This window comes from Pseudopodoces humilis, chromosome 3, assembly GCF_049639895.1.
Source record: "Pseudopodoces humilis isolate 2021_Gansu_Grassland_sample_001 chromosome 3, ASM4963989v1, whole genome shotgun sequence".
Classification (NCBI taxonomy): Eukaryota; Metazoa; Chordata; class Aves; order Passeriformes; family Paridae; genus Pseudopodoces; species Pseudopodoces humilis.
Genome location: NC_142202.1, coordinates 11,042,065 through 11,049,754, shown reverse-complemented (window position 1 = coordinate 11,049,754; position 7,690 = coordinate 11,042,065).

Below are 7,690 nucleotides of genomic sequence, written 5' to 3'. Positions count from 1 at the left end.
TCGGGGCCGGCGGCCCAGCTGACGAGCGGCGGGGCTCGGCTCGGGGAAGCTGCCGGCGACGGGGCGGGAGCCGGGCGGCAACGGGGCGGCTCGGGGAGGGGCCTCGTTCGGGGCCGGGCCAGGGCCCGCACCAGGCGGAGCCAGAAGACGGTGCCGCTCCGCCACCACCAGAGCGAGGAACTCTTCCAGAAACTCTTCCAGAGGCGCCACAAGCAGTGCGGAGAGAACCTGGCGGAGGTGGGACCGCGGCAGGCCCGACAGGGGCGGGCCGGGGGCCGACTCGCCCACGGGCGCCTTGCGGGACGCGGCATAAGCCGGGCTGGGAGAGGCTGAGAGGGACGGCACGGCACGGCACGGGACGGCAGTAGAGTGAGTGTGAGAGGGAGAAGGGGACGGAGAGCGAGCGGAAAGTCGAGCGGAAAACCGATCGAGAGAGGCGCTGCTGCCGCTGCCGCCGCTGCCGAGCCGCCGGAGCGCGCGGCCGTTCGTCCGTTTCCTCAGCGAGCCCAACGGAGGAGCCGCCGCGCGCTCCGCGGAACGAAAGAAACAAGCAGAGAAATAAAAACAAAAACTAAGTCCTATTAGAGAAGTAACCGGAGGTCCTGACAGCGCCGTCCCAGCACTTCACCACCCTCACAGTGAAGAGTTTTTTTCTGAATATCTGAATATCTAATTTAAGCCATTTTTTAGGCCATGTTACTGCATATGCCGGTTTCCTTTCTTCAGCTGAGGGCGAGAACGGAACTGAAGGGTACATGAACTCCCTGTACCATTGTCCTCTTACCATCCTTTATGCAGAGAACAGGCAGAGAAACAAGTGGTTGTAGTGAAAAAATGTGCTTTTCCAACAGCAGTGTGAGCTGTTCCTTAGGCACACGCAGAACTAAGAGCGTGCAGTGACAAGCAACTTGTAAATATCCTGCTCCACCAAGAGTCTGCAATTGGATCTGCAATACTGGGAAAGAAGAGATTCTGCTGTGATCCCTCTGCCTGTGACTGCAAACGGATCGTGTCTTTCCCTATCCCGGTTCAGGTGGCAGGGGAACAAATTGCCCCAAGGTACCAAAGGAAAATTACTTGAAACATTTGGATACAGCACTGGATGGTGTTCTGAGGGGAAAGATGGATTGTATATTGTCATAATGAGAATATGACAACTACACACACTCCTCAGAAATGCAACTGGAGCACCAATGCAGCTTGGCAATTTCAGGTTTTTCTTCTAAATCTTTCCTCACTCCCATGATGGGGCACAAAATATTTTTTCGTGATATTCCATAACATTGCGATTGCTTACTTTTTATATACAAAAAGGTAGAACAGCTGTGGAAAAATAAAAGTCTACTCCAAAATAATAATAATAATAATAATAATAATAATAATAATAATAATAATAATAATAATAATAATAACAATTATTATTATTATTATCTGAAATATTAAAAATGTAAAAGCACTATCATAGTATTTTCTTCTAATACTGAGGATTTTCCCCAGCAGAAAACAGTTATGTACAGACAGTGCAATATGTTCTCCATCCACACACTAGGGAGGTTTTACACCCACTCCCCAAAACAGCTTTCACACCACAAGAGACAGGAGCTGTGTCTCTGATAAAGGTTTTCTTAAGCTATGGTAAATGTAATTTAAGCAAACATTTTTATTACCTGTGGTAAGTAACTTTCTGTAAGCAAAATTATCTCTACTGTTGCTTTAGTTGTGTATCCTATTTTCACTAGAGTCTTGTTCACATTAAGTTAAATTAACACAACATTCATTTCCTGTGCATTATCCCATAGGCTGCATCCCGTGATGACATTAAATTGTTTTGTATTGACTTCTAATAGAAGCTTTTTGGGAAAATGCAATAGAATATAGGCAAATCTAGTGTTAATGAATGTGTTTTTACAGTTAACATTACTTCTGTTTTTGGAGCTCCAGCATAGGGGAGCAAAAAGAGGTGATGCATCTGCCTTGCCCACCTTGCTGGGCAGGTGAGCAAAGCAGCTGCCATGAGGCAGAGGTGATTCAAAGAACAAATGCACTCTCAGGCTGAGGGTGGATCTGTCAACTTCTGCACAAAGACACAAAGGAAGAAATGAAGCAATCTCCTTTCCTTGAAATTCCCAGGTAGGCTAAGAGAAGCACCATAAAAAGGCTTCTAACACATAACCTACAAACACAGGTGCAAAAGGAAGTTCTGCAAGCTTGCACCTGTACTTAAGAGGATAAATCAATGTAATTTTTTATCAGACGTCACCATGAATTGGAAAAAAAACCCTAAACTGCTATTTTATTGTAAGCAAAATCTTTATTTTAGTTTAGAGGCTTGTTTGTATCAAAAGCAGTTACTTCAAAATCAAATTCACATAAAAAAATCAGCATGTAAATAAACTGAAGTTGTCATTGGTTAAGATCCATTGCTGAAAGATGAGGGCTCTGAATGATATTTTAACAGCTTTGTGGGGCAACAAATAAAACTGTGGGGTATGTGATCCCTTTCTGTGTCATAGTTCTCATGGGGTTTAATAAACCTAAGATTATCCTGAGGGTGGCTTTATGCTCATCCTAGACCATAATGGTAAACTTGTAAATATCACAAAAATGCATATAATGAGAGGTTGTTGTTTTTTTTTTTGTCTGATGGCAACACAGACAAGGCAAATCCAGAAAAAATCTTGCTTGTAACTTAAATGTACTACTTGAGCTCATAAAGCTCAGTGTTGAACTGCTGATGTTTTGTAGTAGGAGTATTTAAATGAAGATGAGTTTCTCTTAAAAGGTGGAATCTGTTTTCTTTCATGATCTGGGTTGAAGGAAATAATTTTATGACCTCATTCTGGACTTCAAAGTCTGTATCTAGATGAGTCCTATATAGGAAATTCACAACAGACAAAAGCAAGGTGTTTTTTTCATGTGCATGGGTGATGAAGTATGCATATTTATTTTGTACAGGAACGAATGGTAAGAAATATTATTTCCTATTAATAACAATATATGTACCTTGATTTCTTACTTAAAAGATGTGATTTGCCTTGGTATCTAGGATAATAGAAGTTACTTTAATGTCAAGCTTTTCAAATATGCAACAAATACTTGCTGTCTCTATCACTGGTCAGAAGCTGTTATTTTTGTATGTTTTGAGGAAAGCTGTAGGGTATTTGTCCTTCTGCTTGTACTTAAAATTGTTCTGTTCCAAGTGTTGATCCAAGAAGCATCTCTAGTTCTGGAAAGGCTGGCATAGAATCACAGTGGGGTTTAGGTGAGAAGGGGCTGCTGGAGTTCTTTTATCCTGTCATCTCCTGGGAGTGAGGCTAACTCCAAAGCTGTGCTAGGCTGCTCAGGGCCTTGTGCAGTCAGTTTTGAGCACCCAGAGGGGTGGAGGACCCTTAATCTTGCCCTTTCACATGCTGGTTACACTCTGGCCAGCACAGCTTGGCATGTGACCAGCCTTCATCATCACAAGGGTGCTGTGCAGCACCATTGTTAAGAGAACAGTTCCCAGGATGCAGAAACTCCAGGGAGATACACCAGAGACCCTGGCTCTGACAGATGTCGAGTGATTTGGGCTGTAACCAGATCCCTGGGAGGAGAAAAAGGGGATGAAGAATTAACATGGCATTCATATGTATCTGAACATCTGTGCTAAGTGCTCTGAAGATTAGCTCTTCTTTTGCATTTTGCTTGCAAAGATGTACTAAATGTTCAGAAGCAGCAATTAATTTCTAACTGTCCAGCCCACTGTTAGGAGAGTTGTACTCTCATAGCACTAATAACAGGGAATCTGCAAGCGAAACCACGCTTTCATGAATTTTTCACTTTCCAGTCTGCATTGGGTTGCTGGCTTTATAGTGCTGTTTGTGAGGATAAGTACAGGAGCATGAACCTGGCTGCATAACCCGTGGGAGAGCTGGCAGGCAGCTTTGCAAGGTGAACAAAAATATGCCTGCTGCTCATTTTTCAGATTGTCACAGGTAAAGACGTGCCTCTATTCTGCAGCATTGCCATTGCCTTCAGAAAGCTTTGACTCTCTGACTTTGGATATTCTATTGGGAGGAAGCTGAAGATATCCAGAGACATACAGCTCCTACTGGATGTTGTGCAGGAAACGGAGAGTTAAGTGCTTGGGGTTTGGTGTAAATGTCATGATGGTTTGTGACATTCATCAACTTCAGGTTTGCTTTATTCCAAAGATTCTCCACCTCTGTGGTCTGATCCTATGCAGGCTGGGGAAGTCGGAATCCTTTACTTGTCCCATGGAGGTTGTTGTGGCTTGTCTTGCAAGCTGTACAAGTGGCAGTGCAAACTAGCAAGGAATGACTTGGTTGCATGGGCCTCGCTCTCAAAAATCTTTACAAGGCATGGGAGCAACAGAAAGGATGACCTAGACAAGCTTAAAGCATGGCCAGGCAAATAAAGCAATAATCTTTCTTGGCTGAGGTCTACTTGTATAAAATCATAGGCCTTCCTTGCAGATTCACTAGCAGGCTTTCACCAGCCCCCACTTAGTGGAAAGGATCTCAGACCAGAAATCATTTTCCTTTCTGTTACTGTATATTGGACTATCCAGCTCAACACCTGATCTGCTTTTGGGTGTTTCCTTTCAGCCCTCACTGTCATTTTGCCTCAGAGTTGAGCCAAGCTAATAATAATAGTGGTTTGCTTCAAGTAGTGGCTAATAGTGGGTTGCTTCAAATGGGCATTTCAAACCATCTGCTCCTTTATTTAATTTCTTGGCTGAAAAGAAACCCCTTCTTTAGGACTGGTCTTCAGTAATTGTTGATCTCACTCACCCAATGCAGGAATGTGGTGGTGGTATGGTGGAGGTGAGTCAGCCCCACAGAATGGCAGGAGAATCTTTTGTCAGCTTGCACTGATCATCCTTCCCTTGGGCCATCCTTTTCTGGTCTTATTTGCTTTGTTGGTCCATCCTAAGCAAAATATTTCCTTGGGAAGCTGGAGGTGAGGAAGGGAATTCATCACCATGAGAGCATCACCAGTAAGACTCTTCAATCCACTTGCCGTGAACTGAACCAGAGTAGTCTTCTTTTCTTCTCCCTCTTTCAAAGCCAAGTGTAATCCTTCCTCATATACTAAAAAGAGTGGATTGAAAACAATGGTCAGTTTTCCTGTTTCCTGAGTTTGAAAGCCATTAAGGATCAGTGGAACACAGAAAGGAGATACCTTTTAAAGTTTCCAAAGGGATAAGCTAGCTTCAGAATTGCCTTTTCAACTCGAGAAGTTTTTTCTGTCCTGGGAAGTTTTTCATTTGCAGACTGGTGGGAGGCTCATGCAACCCAAAAAATGGGGTTTGAAGGTTATATTGCCTTTGATCCATGGAAGAATCCCAAGGGTGAAAAAGCTGGATCCATATTCCAAACTAATGAAGATAACTCTTCAGATTAGAAATGTTTGGGAGTTAGGTTAGGGCCCATTTAGGAAGTTATGAAGTAAGGGATTTTAAGTTCCATTTGCAGATACTGGCTAATGAGTAGAGCCATGATGCTTGACATGCTTAGGTCTTTTATTATTTGCTGCTGGCATCTGAAGTGCCAGTGGTGTTGAGTTCTCCACACCTAACCTTCATGACATAAATCCTGATACATTTGAAAAGCAGTATGGCAGTGATCCAGTGGAACCCTGCTGATTGGAACAAATCATGTGCCATTTGTTAGCTCACCTCACTTTCTTCGGGTGCCGTAAGGTACTGCTTTTCTCTCTTTCATTTTTAGGAGAGGTGGAAGATGCCTAAAAGTCTTTCAAATCTTTGTATTGTAAAATAGTGTTATGTGATAAGAGTCCCCAAATCCTTATTTAGTCAAAGCCTCTTGGTATTGAGAGGAGTTTCTTTGGTAAAGAAAGACTTCACTAAAAGGTTTGTCAAGCATTGGAGCAGGCTGCTCAGGGAAGTGGTTGGGTCACCAACCCTGGGGTGTTTAAAAGATGTGTAGACGTGGCACATATGAACATGTTTTAGTGGTGGAGTTGGCAGTGTTAGGTTAATGGTTAGGCTGGATGGTCTTAATGTTTTTTTCCCCAACCTAAATTATTTTATCAAACTGAAAACCAAATATGGTAATATTAAATGTAAATGGATTTTCACCTTCAGCAATATTCTTAGAAGCACATCTTGCCTGAAGAAGTTCCCTGCTCTTTTTAAGAGCTGGATGTATGTTTTCCCATGTGTTTTGCAGCATTACTTTAAAGCTTATTTCTGGTGAGTTTGAGATGTTGTTATTGAGATCTCCTGGAGTGGAAAATAAACTTTTCTGTGTTATTTCTTTGCAGCACTTGCATGTGTCTACTGGGTATGCTTTAGCTTTTTCATGTGAAGAGAAGATACTTACTTCTAGCAAAAAGAATGTTTTTCCTCACTTGGTAATGTTATTCCAAGGGCACAGTGTGGAAGACGGAAAAACTTGCCAAGTGGATGAACAACTAAGAATGATGTCTACCTGCAAAGAAATACATGGAAAAATTTTACCAAAAAGAGAGAGCTCTTAGCAGTTCTTTCAGTCTATACCAAAGGTATTTGTGGGGTAGGAGGGGGGTGGTCTAATTCAAGGCTTTCCCATTGCTGTTGATCTGACAATGAAGTACTTTTTATAGAAAATTACTGCAAATTGCTTTCAGATGCTACATTGGACAAGCATTTGCAGTTTGGCAAGCTGAGATGGACTCATGCATTGTGTTCCTCTGCTGTGATTAGGATGGAGATACAATTAGCAGTGTGTCTGGGGTTTGGGCTGCTTGGGGTTTTGTTGCTTTCTTTTGTTTGTTTTTTCTTCCCTTGATTCTGGCAAGGTGCTTTGGGTGGGTAAGTGAAGAGACTTTAATCTAAAGGCTAATTGTATTTCAGGAGACTAAAATTTCCTGTTGTTGAGAACTACTTCTGGACCTCCCAAGCTGCATTCTACAGTTGTGATCCCTGCTGCATTGCCTGATGCTTGCAGGAATTTTGCTCTCATGTCTGTCACTGCCTTTTCAGCAGTCATAGGCTCCTGGGAGATGTCCCTTCTGCCTTCTTCTCACCAGACTACCCAAGCCCAGCCCTCTCCCCTCAGAGGCACTGTGCTCCAGGTCCCTAACCATTTTTGTAGTCTCAGCTGGCTCCTCTCCTGTTTTGCCCCATCCCTTCTGAACTGGAGGACTTAATGCTGGAGAGGCCTCGTCAGCTCTGGACAGAGTGGGTAGAAATCACTCTTCTGGCTGTGCTAGGCATGTGTCTGATAGTGCAGCCTGTGTATCTTATCTGTGATGGGAACATACTTGGGGTTAATGGTCATCCTGTTGTCTGCTGAAACCTCAAGTCCTTCTCAGAAAGGCTCTTGGGCAGATTGAATATTCCAGCCTGGCTGAATGCACAGCGTTGTGTCACTCCCTGTGCAGAGCTCTGCTCCTTTCTTTCTTGGACACCACAAGGTGCTACTTCTCAGGTTGACTGAGGTCCCTCTGGGCAGGCATTCTGCTATTTTTTAGGGTGGCTACCCTCCCAGTTTAGTGTCACCCATGGCTGTTTGTGCTTTTCACCCAAGGTAGAACCAAGATAAAACTTCATGTTGTACTGGACGTATAAAAACCCCCTAGAGGGACTATTTCTGTCTTGATCTGTGTAGATAACCACATAAACAGGTATGAGATGACTCCAACAGGACCTACCTGTTGGCTGAAAGACCTTGCTTGCTGCTCA